This window comes from Cavia porcellus, unplaced genomic scaffold (assembly GCF_034190915.1).
Source record: "Cavia porcellus strain 051 isolate PalLab524CR breed Dunkin Hartley unplaced genomic scaffold, mCavPor4.1 scaffold_11, whole genome shotgun sequence".
Taxonomy (NCBI): Eukaryota; Metazoa; Chordata; class Mammalia; order Rodentia; family Caviidae; genus Cavia; species Cavia porcellus.
Window position 1 is genome coordinate 74,248,205 of NW_026947494.1, and position 18,078 is coordinate 74,266,282.

The 18,078-nt window shown below is 38.6% G+C and overlaps 1 protein-coding gene across 2 annotated transcripts in view; it reads right to left on the reverse strand.

Moving 5' to 3' along the window:
- Nucleotides 1–8,936: 8,936 nt before the first annotated feature.
- The window catches only part of Xkr4 (XK related 4), a 415,115-nt gene continuing 405,973 nt past the window's right edge, over nt 8,937–18,078 (reverse strand). For both annotated transcript variants that reach the window (XM_003465985.4, XM_063258493.1), the window contains one exon: nt 8,937–16,659. The gene's annotated coding sequence lies outside the window, so the exon portion shown is untranslated. The remainder of the gene's footprint in view (nt 16,660–18,078) is intronic.

Consider the following 18,078-nt stretch of genomic DNA (forward strand, 5'->3'; position numbering starts at 1 on the left):
CTGACCCATGTAGCATTTTGAGCTATTATTACTAAATAATTATGTAATTTCAAAACATTACCAGTGAAATGAATGTCCAAGCTACCTGTTGGCTCCAAGCCCACTGGGTCCAAAAGAATTTTCTTGATTGACTAAGGCCCTGGCATTCTGAACTGGAAGTCTTTTTAGTGGTAATGTACTGTAAAACTTTGGATAGTAATGAGCTAGAGATGTTTTGGTTGACAAGCCCCCTTTGGATGTAACATATCTCAGGCAACTTTTGACTGGTGAATGATTTTTACTTTTGCTATAGTGCTTGCTTTTTGTCAACAATTTTCCATATTCTTCAGTCAATCAAAGATCTAGATTTTGCTTGTAAATCAAACTTATATTTGACTTTCTTATAAATGTATTTATAACTGTACATACAACAGAAACATAGTAGTTGATGAATCACTGATGCTGCTTAACGAGCAGTTAGAGTACATCCTGAGAAGATAAGCTGATTTGGTCTCAAGCCTATGCTATTCGTGAAAGTCACTCTGGTTACATGTAGAAAGTGCTTGTTCACCCAGAACACAACGTAACTTTGAGATTCAGCTGTTGGTCTGAAACCGTTGCACATTGTTCTGACCTTGGTAAAATACTTTGTTGGCCAAGGTTGTCTTGTTGTCTTCCTTGATAGCTTTTATACATATGCTATGCTTTTTGAGAATTACAGGCTTGATGATAGTGATACAGCCCCTTTGAACAGAAAATAGATGCAAGATGATCAGGGAGGGGAAAAAAAAAGATTGCAAAGGAGATCACTGTAACCAGATTGTGGGGTGAACTTATAGCACTGAAATAATGTGACAAGGAGGAGCAAACAATATTCCACAATGATGCTGTGCTAGAAGCAGATGTCAGGAATGGAAAGATTAGTAAGAAAACACATGTCCTTGTGGATTATAATCAGACTAGGGGAGCAGTGGACCTAACTAATCGGATGCTCACTTCTTATCTATTTCAGTGCAAAAGGCAGAAAGTTTGGTATAAGAAATTCTTTCTCCATCTTCTATTCAGAGTACTGAATTCTCCCATTCTGTTCAAGAAGAATCCTGAGTACACCACTAGGCATCTAAAACTTCAGACTGATACTGATTGAAAGATTCCTAGAGAAATATCATAAGCTAGGGCTGCTCTGATGGTGTTGGAAGATATTTCATCACGAACACACCACCAAAATCCAACTGGTCACAGTAAAGTTTGCTGTTCACACAATGACAAAGGTTGCAAGCAGATCTGATATAAAACACATGATTTTTTGAGTGCAATATGATATTCCATTATTTCACATGTAAAGCTTTTATTTTGAAAAATAAAATACAGAAGTCATTTAGTTGTAAATATATGTGATACTTTCCCAACTTTTCAGAAACAATATAGTGAATTGTTTAAATAATTAAGATATTTAATATTATCATATGTTCTTCCAAGCACTGGAACATGGGCAGACAACTGACCCCCAAATGCAACTGTCTGATTTTGTTTAGAGAACACCATTTTTAAACCCTTCACTTTAAAATACAGTTTCCAATCTGCTGAAGAAAAGATGAAGAGAGAGCTGTTTGTGTAGGAAGCACATGTCCCCTCTGGGCTCCATATCCACAGGGTGACGCATGTCATTGGGGTCTAGAGAGCTTGTCGCAGGCAGAGGATCCCCCAGGAAGTATGTCAACACCTCTGCAGTGGGAGGAGACTGGCAGATGATCAGGAGATGTGAGTTGGGGTGCACATGGGCCACTGATCTCAGCAGAGGACAGCAGTCCTAGAAAATTCTTTCTCACTGAAAACCGAAACAGATATTCTATGCTCTGCTACTCCACTTGCTGAGTCTGGGCTTTGTCTTTAAAAAGCCAGGTGTTTGAAATTCTGCTTTGCAGATTCTTCTAGTATTTTCAAGAATTTCCAACTCAAGTGTTTTTCATAGTTAGATGGATTGGCAGCTAGGTCATAGGCAAGGCTTGCAAAGAGAGATACAATCACTGCCACATATGGCAGCACATTTGAGGTATCTCCCTCACCCAAAATTCCATATTGACAGATTTGATGACTTAGTCTTTAGATTGCTCAGCTTTTGATAGAAATGCTTCTCCAGCTTTCCCACTCATCTCTTCATGATGCAATTGTGAGTGAGTCAAATGAAATATGGGGGAATTTCAGGATCATTCTCATCCATTGTGAGTTGTTCATCATGAACCAACATGTACTTTTTTGTAACCAACCTCTCTAAACTGGTTATACATGGTCTTTTTAGCATGATTCCACTTGGCTAAAGAGTCTCTGTAGTTGTTAGTAATCTTCAATAATATAGTTAGTAATTTTTAGTAATTCACTGAATTAATAATGCCTGGTCATCTCACACCATCTGGAGAAACTTGGCTTTGGGGAATGACTTAACTAGGTATGTTAAGGATTTCAGGACAAAAGAATGTCTGTTCCATAAATGAGGGGCTGCCTTCCCCATGCTGAATGATGACTTGTGGTATGAAGGTTTACGTCGCAGAACCCAACACTCCATCTGTGACTCCAGCCTCATCCAAGTGGATCTTTTTGTTGAATTGTGACCACATCTGCTTCAAAGCCAGGGTGCAAGGAAAGGCACTGATTTCCTCTCCTCAAAAAAAAAAAAAAAAAAAAAAGTCATTATGTGCCCTCATCGGTGTGACAGGCAAAGATTTTATTGGCACTGATGTCCAGGCTGGTGGTCTCTGTGCTTTCCAATTTTATGGTGATCTACGTTCCTTGATGACATTCCACGGAACACCGGTCCAGATAAAACATGGTCACAGAAGTAATCACCGGATATATCAAGAGTACGATCTGCTTCAATTTTCTAACCACCTTGGCAGATTGTTTTGTTTCTTACAGATATTTTGCTCAAAATAATTCTCAAAATATGTACAGGCCTTGGAGATTCTACTTTAGCAAGATGAGAAACATCCGAGATGAATGAGGATCCTCTATTCTCTCGCCAGCATCTTAGTAACAGCCATTGCCCTCACAACCCTGGCTGATGGAGTCACAACCTCCTACCTTCCCTTCTTCACTGCCAGGTACCCTCATTGCCCTGGCCCTGCCCTCTTGACAAAGTTCCCACAGCTATGTCAGTAGTGACCAGCATGTTCTCCAGCAGTCAAGGGATCTCATGTGGGTTTGATGCTCCATTTTGTATTGTCCTGTGGTTTGAAATTTGCCACATGAAAAAAATTACTAAACACTCATCATCATATAAACTTTTGTTACAATGCAGGCAAACTCCACTTAGAAACAACTCCAAGGATGAGTTTTATATTTTATTTTAACATTGAAAATGAGTCAAATGTGCTTCAGCTTCAAGGAGTGTGTTCATTTAAAGTTACATGAATGCTGGCAGTGAGATGCACTGTTTTCTAAACAGGAAATGAATTAAAAGTTTGGTTCTTACTAGTGATGCTATTGGGAGGTTGTGGAAAGCTGGAATGTGGGACAGAGTTGGAAGATGTAGGTCATGCCTTTGACAGGTATTTTGTCCCTCAACTCTCTCTACCTCCAGTTCCCTCTCCATCTCTCATCTTAAGCAGCCTCCTGTGCCATGTCCTCCTGACTGCCATGATGTTCCAACTCACTTCAGGCCAGAATTAATGAAGGTAGCTTATTACGGATTGAAAACTTCCAGAAACATGAGCCAAAATAAATCTTTCCTTCATTGTTGTTCTTAGGAATGTTATCAGAGTGATGGGAAGCTGCCTAACACAGAAAGTTACAATGGTGAGTGTAGTCAACGCTGTGACATCACCCACCAGTGTGGTTGGGAGTCCTTGGAACTGGCTTGTGAGAGGAATCGATTTGGAGAAACAGGCTAGAGACAGCCTGCAATTCTACACAAAAGCTTAACAGGCGCTTCTGGTGCTGACAGGAATGTAAACAGTCAGGACTGGGTTGATGAGGCTTCAATTGGAAATGGAACTATATTGGGATTTAGAGTGGAAAACCCTTCTGTTATGTTCTAGCAAAGAATTTTCTATATTTTGCTCATGTCCTGAGGCTTGGTGTGAGACTGAGTTTAAAGTCAATGGACTAATGAATCTGGTGGAGAAGATTCCAGTGCAGGACAGAGTAAGGCAGTAGCATTTCTTCAGATGATAGTCTCTAAACGGTGCCCAAAACCTAGTTCATATGTGTAACAGCGATAAACCAGGTTTGTGGAAATGCCAAAAGCAATGTCATATTTGATAACTGACCACTGACCTCTTCGGTCTTCAGACACTGTTCTATATTCAGGGACATGGCTGACCTAACTCACCCTGTCATAGTGCTGTCTCTGACCAGGCTTCCTGCAATTTGTGAACCCGTGAACTCTCATATCTCAGAGCCTTTGTGCAGGTTGTCAGTCTGTGCTTGTAATCAAGTGAGCCTATTAGAATTGTTTGGGACCAGGATTCTTGAAAGTTAAACGGAAAAAAAAAAATAGTTGTATAGTAAGATGATTAAATGTACTACACTACGTGGCCTGTTATAATAAAATATTATAGACTGTGTGGTTTATATGACAGAAATTAATTTTCTCACAGCTTTGAAGCTGGGGGTGTCACCAGAGTTAGTTCCTTTGGTTTTTAGGAGGCCACCTTCTTGCTTTCCTCGTTGGGTCTTTCCTCTGCACATAAACATTTTTGATATGTATTTTTCTACAAAGTTCCTCTGATGAAGGCACCAAACATACTGGTCTAGAGTCTACCATCTAAACTTTTTTTGGGGGGAGGGTACAGGGGATCAGACTCACAACCTCCCGCTTGTCAGATCACCATTTAAACTTAATTATGTCCAAAAGCTCCATTTCTAAATAGGTCACATTCTGAGGTACTGTGGTGTAAGGATTTAATATACACATTTGGGCGGCATGTAACTCAGCCCAAACATATATCAGTGAAACAGAATGGGGGCTTACGGATGAGGGGAGGAAGGGTAGAGAAAGAAGGTTGAAATAGTCCTCACTCATCTTCTGTCTTCCACACACTCTCTCTCATCTCTCTCTCCTTTCAGTTTATCCAGACATCCCTGTCTCGCTCAAGTGGTGCACTGCTTACAGAAACCAAGGCATGGAAGTTAGTGGGAATCATAGGGTTTTAGGTGGAGCCTAATCATCACCCTGCCGGGTTCGGCTATGCTCAAAATGCAGAAACTTGGCAGGTGATTCGTTCAGACAGATGTCAGATGTGATCCCAAAGTGGATTTGGGTGTAGTTAAATGAAGAGTGTTTGCATAAAATGCACAGAACTCTGTATTCTTTCCTTAGCCCCACAAACAAACAAACAAGGAAACACAACACCACAGAAGTAGACCAGAACAAGTAACCCTGCAGATTTTGTCCTAACATCTTGAGACTCCTTTCTGGAAGTGCTGTAAAGATTTACATTTGAATCTTTTCCCGGTGTGTTTTATCATTAGGACTCAGCCATACACATAAGGGCAACAACATGACAATGAGTTTCAGTCCTTCTGCTCTGCTTCTCCCACCTGGCCGGTATTTCTTCCAAATCTGGTTCACATGAAGAATACCAATCACCAGAATTCATCTTTCAGTCAACTGGAACACACATTCTAACAGATCATTGAATTTGTGTTTCTGTTTAAAATTATTGTGAGTTGATTTGCAAATAGAGCTCAAATTCTGTCATTTGTCACATGCAGATACACTAAACTGATTAGATCCTGAAACATATGTATGTAAGAAAATGGAAATAAAATTGAAACATACTGATGTACACCTTCTTTGAAACATTTTGTATTAGCTATTCTAAAGTATAGCACTTGTACCTGTTGTAATATTTCCGGGCCATTTTTAATTTGCCTTTTCTTCTTTTAAAAAATTAATTGCTGTTTTTGGCAAAGACTTCATTGCTTCTTAATTGCCCTAAATTTCTTTTCTTATTAAAGACAAGTTTAACAATTGAATTTTTTGTCTCTGAAATTAACAAGGACTTTAGCTTTTAGCAACTGTTGATCAGTGCGGTCATCCCAAGAAAGGATTAATCCCAAGAAATCTTCTGTAAAAATGTTATGTGCCTAATTAGATTCGGTTACAAAAAGGACAAAAATCTCAGATTTGGCATTGGAGGGCTCTTACAAATTACTGTGGCCTAAACTGTAGTCCACTTTTCCTTCAGTTCACATGCTGAAACTACCCCTCAACATGATGGCATTCAGAGATGGGGTCTTTGGAAGATGATTAGGGTGATATAAGGCTGTGAGGGCCCTCTCAGAGGGGGATTAGGATCTATAAGAAGAGACTCAAGAGCCTGCTTGCTCTTCTAGCTGCATGAACATGCACAGAGCAAAGGCCATAAGAAACTCATCAAGAAAATAGCCTTCTATGAGCCAGGAAGAGAGCTCTCACCAGGAATGGAGTCTGCTGGTATCCTACTCTCAAACTTCACAGACTCAAGAACTATGAGAAATAAATGCTTATTGTTTAGGTTACCCAGTCTGTTGTAATTTTTATAGTAGCCCAAGATGACTAAACCACAGGTCATCATCAATAATGACACATTTGTAGGAACTTGGCATTCTGATTTTTGAGGTAGGGGAACAGTTTAACCCCTCTTAAAAGAGATTGTTTTAGTCAGTCTATGAAACTTGAATGCTGATTGGTCTGTCTGAATAGTAATGATTTCCTTAGAATTTCTAAAAAGGATTAAACTAAAATATGGAATTAACTTGATATTGAAATTTCTTTGGGTTTTGTGTCCAGTCCTCTGTGAGGTATGGAGCACATAATAGCCAGCAAGCCATGTGTGATTTCTGCTATCAGTGTATCTATAAACTTGTTCAGGAGATAACAAAATGTTAAGCACTTACAAGGATAAGAACTCTGAAGGTGGATGGATGCAGTGCAGTGCAAGCTCTGAGAGCCCAGGATGCAGGCACAGCAGAGCTGAGGCTACATGCAGGGCAATCGGAGACAGCACGGTGGGGAGAGTGCCAGCCTGAAAACTTCCTGAGCAAATGGAAGACTTTGTGGGTAAACACAAAGTCACATAAGAGCTGTGTGAGCGTTAACCTGAATGGGCCACCCATGTGGGGGCTATACAGCTTGTTGCAAGTTATGATGTTTTGAAGTTTATTTAAGGGCAGCAATGAACCTGTCACCAATTTGAATATATTTACATTTTAGAAACATTGCTCCAGTTTCTATTGGAAGTGGGTTGGAGTACAATAAGGAAGGAGCCAGTGGTACCCAATATCCAGAGGGGTTGTGCTAATCCAGCAGGGAGACAACAGGGAAGGGAAGGGAGAGGCAGAGTTGTGCTGCTATAAACATGGGTGCACATCTGTGGCTGTGATCTGATGTTCTTAATTCTTCTGGGAAGATATCCAGACAGGGAATAGCTGGTTTGAACTGGACCTCTAGTCTTAGTTTTTAAAAGAATCTCCATACTGATTTCCACAGTGGTTGCACCAGTCTACATTCCCACCAATAATGGAGAAGGAATTCTTTCCTCCTGGAGTCCTGCCAATATTTGTTATCAATTGATTTTTTTACTGATCCCCAATTTGTAATGGTTAAATCTTGGAAACAATCCAGATGCCCATCAACTGAGAGATGCATAAAAAGATGTGGTCTTTATATATAATGGAGAACCACTCAGCAACATAAACTGGAGACCTTCAGAGGTAAATGGGGCAACTCAAAACCATACTCATAACTGGACAACTAAATAGCACCTAAAATGTACAGTAGATATTGTGAACTGGGAAAAAACTGTTCAAAAGAAAACAACTGTGATGGAAGAAAGGGAAAAGAAACAAAGGGAAAAATATGTATTCACAAGATAGTTAATGCAGTTTTACAGCTCACTTCTTTTAGTTCCTTGAAAAGAAAGTTTTGTGCTAATATTGTTTGGACAAGATATCATGTCTATGTCTTGTACTCTGAAAAACTACTGGGGAGATGGCAATACACAATGTATCAACTGTTGCAGCTGTCCTACTAACTTGTTTTTAAACTTGGTTTCATTGTTATGTTTATCTGTTGATCTTTGTTTAAAAAATCAAAACAAAAAGACAAAACAAACATCTTTTGAGACTGTTTGAAATAGAGAAAGGTAATGTAGAAGTAAGGAAATAATTGCAAATTAAAGGTTGTGACTCTATGTCTTCTCATCTACTAAGTGAAAAATATACAAACACACACAAAACAATGAGGAATAATTGAGGAGCTATGAGAGCCTTGGTAATGCATAGGTGTTGGCAGAGGGAGAACTGGGTGAGATAGCTGGATATCTGGCTGTCATGTGCTGATAGATCAAATCAAATAGAGGGCAATGGAATTCCTTTGATTTTATCATAAACAAGTGTGTGAGGATTTCGATGTTTTGAATGAATAACCTAAATTTCTACTTTATTTCAAAAATAAAGCAAAGGGAAAGGGAAAAGACAGAAAGAGGAGGAGGAAGCAACAAGAGAAAGAGGAAGGAAGAGGGAAGAAGGAAGAGGAAAAAAGTAGGTCTTTGTTCTTCTTTTGGGTGAGTTTAGCACTATGGTAGACAGAATGAAAAATGACTTTAAGATATGAAAAGACAGGGGAGAGTAGATAGAGTGATGCCCTATAAATAAAGCAAAAGCAAGGCCAATAACACACAGCGGGCAGTTTGAGCTTGAAGAGCAGAAGGAACGTCTTGAGAAAGAAGTGAGGATGCAGACAAATTTTGATTTCAGAGGAGGGCCACAAGTGACATCTGCTATTTTGCATGTGACGTGGAAAGGCAGCAAAGACATTTACTATGTGAATATCGAGGTGGCCTAAGGAATTTCGGGGCTTGGTCACTGTGGCAGTGAGGGCAGAGCGTCAACTTCCTGCAGGACTATGTCTTTCCCACCATGTGTCAGCTGTGCCTCGCTCCCTTTATGGAATTAAAAGGATCAGGAACTCAGACTTGTGTTAAAATGACCACAGTGTACTTTATTTAATGATTTTGGTACCTTGTGTTGCAATAAAATAAAAAAAATCTACAAAATCCAAATATATAAAATTTCAAGTTTTTTTTTAAAGTTTTACAAGAAAAATCAGGTAACCAAGGAAACTGATTTATTATGAAGAACTACTTTCCACTTCATTTCATCACAAATTGCAACTTACTTAACAGACCAAAGGAACTATGGTACTGCAGGACATCACTACTCCACACACTGTGCTTTGAACAAGAGCACTCGGGGTCACTGCCTGGAGACAGCAGCCACCAGCCGATGAAGACACGCTTACGATCCCAACGCTAAAGGGATGTTTGGATACAGGAAATCCGAATATATATATTTACAAGAAGCAAAAAATTTAATAACTTGTTTAATTATTCATTGCAAATAAAACTCCAAATACATTTGTACAATGTTTACATAGGAAAAGCACAAGAATCGCCAAGGTTTTCACTTGGGTCCAGGTGTGACACCTGCTAGAAGAGAAATGTCTTCACCATCCTCAACACACACACCTTATTTCTGCAATGGAGAGAGAAGTGCAGGAAGGGCCATTTTGCACAATCAGAACGTCATGCAGACAGTTGACAATAGGAAGGCGAGAAATTAATGGTCCTCTTCAGTTTGCTGCCCATCTGCCACCTGTTACATTTTTTTCAGATAAGAATTAAAACAACAAAAATTAAACAGAGAAAGGAGCACAAAATGTTTAAGGCAAATTAAGCAAATTTAGAGCAGCCTCTCTTGGTGGAGATTTTACCCCAAACCAAAACAAACGGAAGTATACCCTCCTGAGGTTGGGTTGCTTATCTCATACACACATTTTTCAGAACTACGTTGCACCAAGTATCCTTTTAAAATTTTAAATGAAAAGACTCTTTGTTTACAAAGTGCATGATTTTATGGTTCTAAATAAAACAACAGTAGCTGAGGTAGTTAGATGTAAAACTTACTTTATTTAAAATAACTGAAAAATGAAGACAAATGTCAGTAGCAAAAATCCTTGCCTTTTGGAAGCAGGTTTGTATTATTCAATGGTTTAATGCTGAGCAAAAACACTTCTCTTTCTGTGAGATGTTATCAGTCAAACCATTATATTAGTGCTAAGAGTGTTTGTCTCCAATCTACTGGATAGGACATGTGTTCAGATGAACCATTTCTGCATTAAAGCCATCATATGAAATGGCATTGTCATTACTAGAAACTCCAATATTAAAGAAATTAGTAAAAATTAAGAAGGAATCAGTAGGGACGATGGTTTTGCTCTCAATTTAAAACAATTTTTGTCTTGGCCCTACGTTCAATGTGGTTTCAGAGACGGAGAAAGCCTCTGGCTTATGGGTCATTCTCTTCCTTCTGAGATGGAATAACATGTTTGAATATCCATCACTATATCTTTCTTGGGGCCACGGAGCTGTCTGACTACAGAATAAAAGCAGAAATTAGTTAGTAGGCATAGATTCCTAAGTATAACTAGAGTCTTCCTTTGTCCTGTCCCTTTAATCAAAGAAAGGCTTTGGCTGGGAACTACCACTGAGCTATGAAAGGAATTTTTGTAATAATAATATTCCAGTAGTATGGTTGTATAAATTAGGAAACACTCCTTTGATCAAAGAATTTCTCTGTTTCTGTCACTCTCTGTCTCTGTCTCTCTCTCTCTGTCTCCCTCTCTGGGTTTGAAATCATTTGTCTAGCAAGAGAATGTTAACCAAAAGTAGAGAATAATGTTGACAACTAGCTTTACAAATTATCATATATGTGATGTTTACAAACATCTTGTCCACAACAGCATCGTTACGTATTTCCCTGCTAAAGCCCAGTTATTCTGCAAGAATCTTATTCCCGGGGAGGGGGCTGGAGCATTCCATGGATGAGGAAACCTAAGAGGCGGAGTTGTCCTTCGTCTCAGTAATTAGACGTATAACCTATATCTCAGTAATACATCGTCTCCACTTGATTTTCAGCTGTTCTATGAGGAATTTAGCCTCTGTCATTTGAAAGAGGTGCCTGGCTCTGACATGTTTCACTTCTACTTTTGTGGTAAAATCTCTTAATGACGCTTTCCTCACTTTGTCTCCTCTCATCCTGACGAACCCACCTGAAAAGCTGCCACCTTCTATTCCAAGCCCCAGAATCAAGTTCAAAGAGTTAACTTTATTTTTTGTATAAAAAACAAATAAAAACAGATTGATTTTCTTTTCACAGGGAAAAGAATACTCTGCTGCATTTTTTGGTTTGAAAAATATTGATGCAAAGGTAGAAATTGAGGAATGGAGTAGCCAGGAATATCAAATTAATTTTGATTGATTTACTGTTTTCATATAGTAATTTTAGTTTAGCAAAAATAATACTTATTTTAATGTTGTGGCAGTACAGATTTTTTTAATGGATTGGATAATTTCCCAGGTTAAAATCACGCTTTGGAAATCTTAACATTATGCATTTGAAATGGTCAGCCAATTTGAAATTTTAAGGTTTTGATTTTAGAATAAAATTTTGAAACTGGAAAAGATTATATTGAATGTAGATGTTACATTAGCCCCAAGTATGGCATAATTTTAAACCCATTCCTCAAGGTAAATTTTCAGAGCCCTATTTCATATTAATAGTGTAATTTTTTTTTGCCAAGGGACATAATTATTAAACAAAGGTACAATTATAATACTTATATACAACAACTTTACTTCGGGAAGCCACATCACAAAAGCATTATCTGCAGTTAGTATAGTTTCATAATTACGTTCATACATCACAATAATGCCTCTGTGACTCCAAACTTACAAATATTTATAATCATGGCCATTAGCATTCATTCTGATCAGGTTTAATCATTGAAATAAAAGAAAATATGTTACTTTGGGGAAATTGTACAGGATATTCTCTGAGGTGTTTTCAACAGTTTCCTCTGTTCTCCAGTAGAATTCACATGTAAGCACGTGGATGTCCATATATTGCTGAAGCACTTGTGTAAACACTTCTCTGAAATATTTAAAATACATTTATAATGTGAGAATGAAACAACTCAGGGTTTATGGACAGAAACAAGGTTTTACATCCTCCTACTGGGTTTTAAAGGGAGAGATCATCATATCAGAAGTATAAAGAAAACTCAATGTAGATGACTCAAATTCTAATTTAATAAAATCTGTTAAAGACTCACTCTTATCCAGAATGGATTTCAGAGCACACTTGCCATTATTAGTTCTGAGCTGGGGTATCATGCAGAATCTCGGGAAAATGCATGGGACCACGCATGCAGACTGCTTAGACATCAGCAGAAATCAGGTTTTCTGGATGCATTTAAATAAACATTTAGTAAAATCCTGTTAGGTAAAAGGAAAACGGTCTATAAGAATTCCAATGTCTCTATCAAAGGAGTTAATTTTCTTAGTACAAAGTTGGCAATTTTTAAAAAATTCTGTACAGACTTTTGAAGGAAATGTTTTGCCTGTGTTAAGTGGTGCAGAATAATTGTGTTCCTTGCTTGGTTAGTTATTGCTGTTGTGTTTCTCAGACAACTCTAACACCTCCCTTCCTACCCTACCTTCTGTGCTGCTCGAAGTTCTGCCTTGTGTCCCTGCTAGTTAGGAAGAATAACATTGCTTTCTAACCTCGTGGCATTTCACCAACTCTCACTAATCTTCACAACACCCCTGTGAGGTAGGTAAATAAATATTTTCTCTCTTTCCCACATGGGAAAAATGAGGCTGATGTGAGTTTCTGAGGCCGAAGACCAGGGATTAGGACGCAGGTGTGTGTGGATTCCTAGTTCTTCTGTTCCCATCACTGGGCCACAGCTCCTTATGCCCCTGCATCCCAAAAGAATATATTTTACAGTATAAAATGATATCTTTAATAGGATAGGTTTAAATACATTTAAAGGAGTCATACTCAAGATAGGGGGTTTTAATTTTCTATTAAAGTTTTCATATCAATGGTCACATAAAGATAATTTAAAAATACCAACTCTTTGTGAATGATTGATTGTCATCTCTTTGCTGTGAAATTAAATATCCTGCCCAGAATATGAAGGTGAAAGGATTATTGAAGGATAGAGTGAAGTAAAACTCACAAGGAAAAAAGAAAAGCATCACTGAGTTAAGTTGGTACACAGAAGTGCTGGCTCTGGAGGATTTCACAGATGCCTGACTATTGGCCACAGCCTGTTTCCAAAGGTGGGCTGCAGAAGAGCCAGCCCAGGGGGGTGACACCCCCTGGCTGGGGTCTCTGCTGCCCAGGGAGAGTTCTCATTTGACATCAGGAAAACTTCTGCAGCTGAGGAAAGGAGGGGCCCGAACAAGAGCTTCATTTCCTGCTCCTTCTGACTTGGCACTGGACATACAGTTGGACAAGTCAAAGCAGCACCCAAGAAGCTGCAAAACTTTTGGGTTATCTTCAGAAATCTTCTCAAGATCTTTGCACAGATCAGTATCTTTCAGTGCTCTGTGTAACTGTGTATATGCCTCATAGCAAGTTCTGATGCATGAGTTCTCTTAACAAACTTGGTCTGAGGAGCTGGTCTGTGGTTCTGCCAAGCCTCAGGTTAGAAAATGAAGTAGGCACATGATTTGAGGAAACAAACATCTAACCAACACAGAAGCAAATCAGAAGAAAAAGGAGCAACCTCCTAACATTACACGGTAGAAACGTTAATGAATAATAACTAGTATAGGAGGTGGCATGAGCATCTCAGATTTTCTTGATGGGCAGTGATTTTCCCTGTGATGCCAACTTTTTATGTTTTTCTAGAAATTATCATAGTGACTACAAGGAAAACATAATTATCCCAAGGTTATTACAACCCAGATAGTACGTGGCAATTGCAGTGACATCAACAAATCAAACCCCCAAAATTACATATTTTGTTTGATTTTGGAAAAATAGCTTTTATGACATCATAAAATTCACTTTGAAATCAGTGACTAAATTTAAACTGGCAGTTTAAATTATTTTTAACTTACAAAATAGAATGTTTAAGACTGAAGCCTCTAAATTTGAATGTAAAATTAAGAAATTTGTTATTTGCCTTGAAATATTTTGTCAAGTAAACTTTGTGAATGATTCAGATTTATGAGCAGCAGAAGATCAATGATACAATTATAGAGTAAAGGCTGAACAAGAAGGCCCCTTGCCTGGAAAGAGCTTCTGGAATTCCTTCTCTGATGGAGGGACAGCAATGCCTTTCTAGATCCGGGACGGAGCCCCCCAAACTTTTCCCATTCATGCATTTGCTGAAAGTAAATGAAAATCAGATAGCATTTGCTCTGCATTATTTATTTCTCTTTGCACAACAAAGAGATTTTTAGCAGCAAAAAATCACCAGTAATTGATTACTGCACAAGGAAGTTCATTTCTGTTGCCTACAACACCTGAGCAGTTTGCACATCTAAACAACATCAGACAACCAGACAGAAAATCGTATGCTTCAAACATCTGGAGTTTTCCACAGAGCATCCAAATATTTGATATCATGAGGATGAAATTTATCACTTGAGTGACCTACTTCTTTGCTTTTCATTGAGATATTTACATTCATGTGGACAGTCTTTATTTTTAATAATTTCATAATGTCTAGTTTGGTTTAGCAAAGATGATTCAGTAATCATCTGGAAAATACAAATTTTGAAGACCCTCCAATAAAAAGAAACTTAGTCGTGAGGAAAAATCAGAGCTGGTCCCGAGGTTTTGTCTATATTGAAAAATTGTTTTAACTGTCCCCCTACCCCTATTATTTTGAAAATTACTCCCACAAGAATTATTTTTTTCAGTTTGAAAATGGATACACAGACCAGGTGATTGGTAGACTCAAGATCCAGACTGTGTTTAAGAGTCCAATACTGGTAAAACTGGTTGAGTGAGTTTGGACCCAGAGGCTCCAGTGATAACATGATGTATTTACAGTGGGACAATGAATAAGGCCGAGGTAACCCTGAATCTCATTGCTGTTAGAGAGGCTAATTAAATGGTTCCCGTGACTTAACGATACGTAACAGACCTCTTACTGTTCACCAGAAGTTCTTGGTGTGCAAAGGATCAATGTTGTAAAGGATCAGTGATGGTGAGGAGCCATCAGAAGGGAAGGTTTCTTTAAGGAGGGAAATAATCTTAGATGCAAAGCCACTAACATCCCTCCATCTTGCCACTGTGTCTGCTGCCCTCGACCTTTTATCAGGGGTATATCTTTTGCTACAATTATGGAATGGCAGTGACCAGTGCTAATTTCTGCTGTGTAAAAAGGCAACAATTCCTGAAAAGAAACTACAGGATTTCCCTCTTCGATCACTTCACTGGGGCCTCTGCATTAATGGGAACTGTTACCCAGCACTGCCATGGTCACGCTTACCAGGAGTCTTATTGAAGGAATCTGTTAATTGCTCCTATGTTCCCTCTACCCCTAGTCAACCAACTCACTGTACATTATAGAGTATCTTTGCAAACTACCTTAGCTCTGGGGTTCAGGAAATAAACATTTCCTTCAACCTGCTGATTTTCATTGTCCAACAATTGAAAACAGGTCACATGGCGGTAGGCCACTTTTTCCTCACTCAGCATTAGTGCTTATGCTGACAGTCGGTTGAGTAAAATGACTTTGCCATGATACTAGCTCTGATATTGGGAATATTATTTAATAGCTTTGGAACATTAAAATAATTGCTTGGGATACAGAAACATCTTTGAGTGTGAGAAAAATGATCCCCCTTCTTCCTCTTTTATTTTCTTCTAGTCTGCTTGTTAAATACATCTGATGACTTTCTTTCATTCATCTAGGGCAAACTCCTAAAACTGACATCTCAGATAAGACAAAAAACTTTACAAGAACACATGGATGGCTGACTTTTTTTTGCACACTCTGAATCTACAATCCGATAACTTGTGGCAATTTTACTTTTACCTTTCTTTTGAAAAGAGAAGTGGAGAAGAACCATGATTTTTAATTACAAGACCATCTGTTTACTTCTAAGTGAAAATGTAGGTATTTGCATATTAGATTGGTTATCTTTAAACTCATAACCAAGGTTTTGTCAGATCTGAGAAGCAACAGGACAGTAGATTCCAGATAGAAGTGGATGTGAGTTTGGAACTGGAAACATCACCCCCTAGGAAGGTAGGCATCTAATTATTCAGTTGCTGGAGCAGTTCAGATTTGACCTCTGAAACAGAATTATAATTCAGGCTTCACAAATTGGCTATTACAATGCTGGGAACAGTGGTCTCGTGAAATGGAGTCAAAGTAGCAACTGGATTTAGAAAGATCAATTATGAAACAGATGACAGTGGCTTTTTTTTCATTTTCAGCATGTGGATTTGAATCCATGAGAAACAAGTCTCTACAACTCACACTCACTCTAAGCTAAATAAGCCCCCAGGGATCATTGATTTTTTTCCCCCAAAGCAGTGCTTGCTGGCAGAAACAAGGAAATGAATGCATATTCATAGCGTCAGCGTTGAGGAGCCAGGTAGCACATGTTTCCTTAGCTCTCCCTTCACAGAGGTCTTTTCTTTCAGGCCTGGGCCCATCATGGCAGGAGGCTGAACCAACTGCTCCTTTCCACTACCTGATTAACGTTCCCTCGCAGTAGCTTGATTACAATATTACAAGTCAAGAATTTGCAAGATTAAAAGTGTCTGTTGAATTAATTAACTGCGTATCACCTCCAGTACAACTTGACAAGCTCCAAGATGTTTCTGTAAAAAAAGAAAGGAATCGATAGCATCAGCAATACGCAGCTTTGTGAGAGTCAAGGCTATTTCTGAGCGTAGCCGGCCCACCTCCGCTACTCCTCCCCTTCCTTGTGGCAGGAAGAATTTCTGCTCAGAGAGTACTAAGTCTTTGATTCAGACCAAGGAGAATGTTTCAAACCAGGCTTTCAAAGCTGTGCTTTGGAAATCTACTTCTCTTTTATGCACAATATAGTAGGCAGGTTAATAAGGGAAGTTGAATGGTTTTGCTTTTTGAAAGCAGGCCATAAAATTACAACTCTTTCACCAGATGACAGGTCTCCTTTGGTTACAGGATGGTGTGCTATTTCTCTCAATTGCAATAGAATAAGAAATCACAGGGGGCTCTGGAGAAAACCGCAGGTCAAAGTTTAATTGCTGTGTGAATGTAGCGGTGCCCAGCACTTTCCAATACAAGGGCTTATTTTCCAGAATCACAATAGATTGAAATACCGATTTGTTCTACGGTTTTGTAATCAAAATAGGAATTTCTCACAATGATAGAAATTTGAAATATATTTTCAACATACTTAGGGATGTTTTAGCATTTGCTGATAAATAAATTTATGTGAAATAATTAAAGGGTTGATTGGATACAAGTGCATGCCAGAATGCCATTACAACAGTTAAATTAAATTAGCTCACACGCAACTCCATTTGTTATACTTGCAACACTTGAAGTAAGAGTTTGATTAATTCCATTTTAATGCAAATTAAGTAGTAGAGATTATTTGGTAGATGAAATACCAACCTGATTATTTGGTAGATGAAAATAGAATAAAAAACACAAAACCTTACATTTTCTGAAATTCTAATAACAGAGTAGGTGACAACCTTCAATAATAGCTCAAGAGGAAATTTTATGTTAGTACCGTGCTGGTAATATTTACTTATTATTTTGATTAATTAATTTGATGTTAAACATGCTCTTTGCTCCGCAAATGTCTTATCAGTAGCTACAAGCTTTCTCTTGTGCAGTGCAGTGGTGCAAACAGTGACAACTATGATGACAAAAGTAGTAATGGTGACCTGGACCTAGGAATCATGGCCTGGTAGAGCTGCACTGTGACGTTAACTGTTTCAGTGATGCTTAATGAGACTCACTATGAATTCTTCCAGATATCCTATGCTTGTCAAAATTAATACATGTTCTCTTTATTCCACAGAGGACATCTGGCCTTACACCTTATGTGGCCAGAATTGTTTCATTTAAGGAATATAAATTCCTATATACCCAAGCCAACAGTGAACTTGAGAGTACATTCCTTAAGTCTGGGGGAAGACAACCATGCTGGGCCCTATGATGGGAGACTCACAATGGGATCCAGGCCAACGTGAGTGCCCATCATGTCCCATGGCTGATACTTTCGGACATGGGAGGTCGCA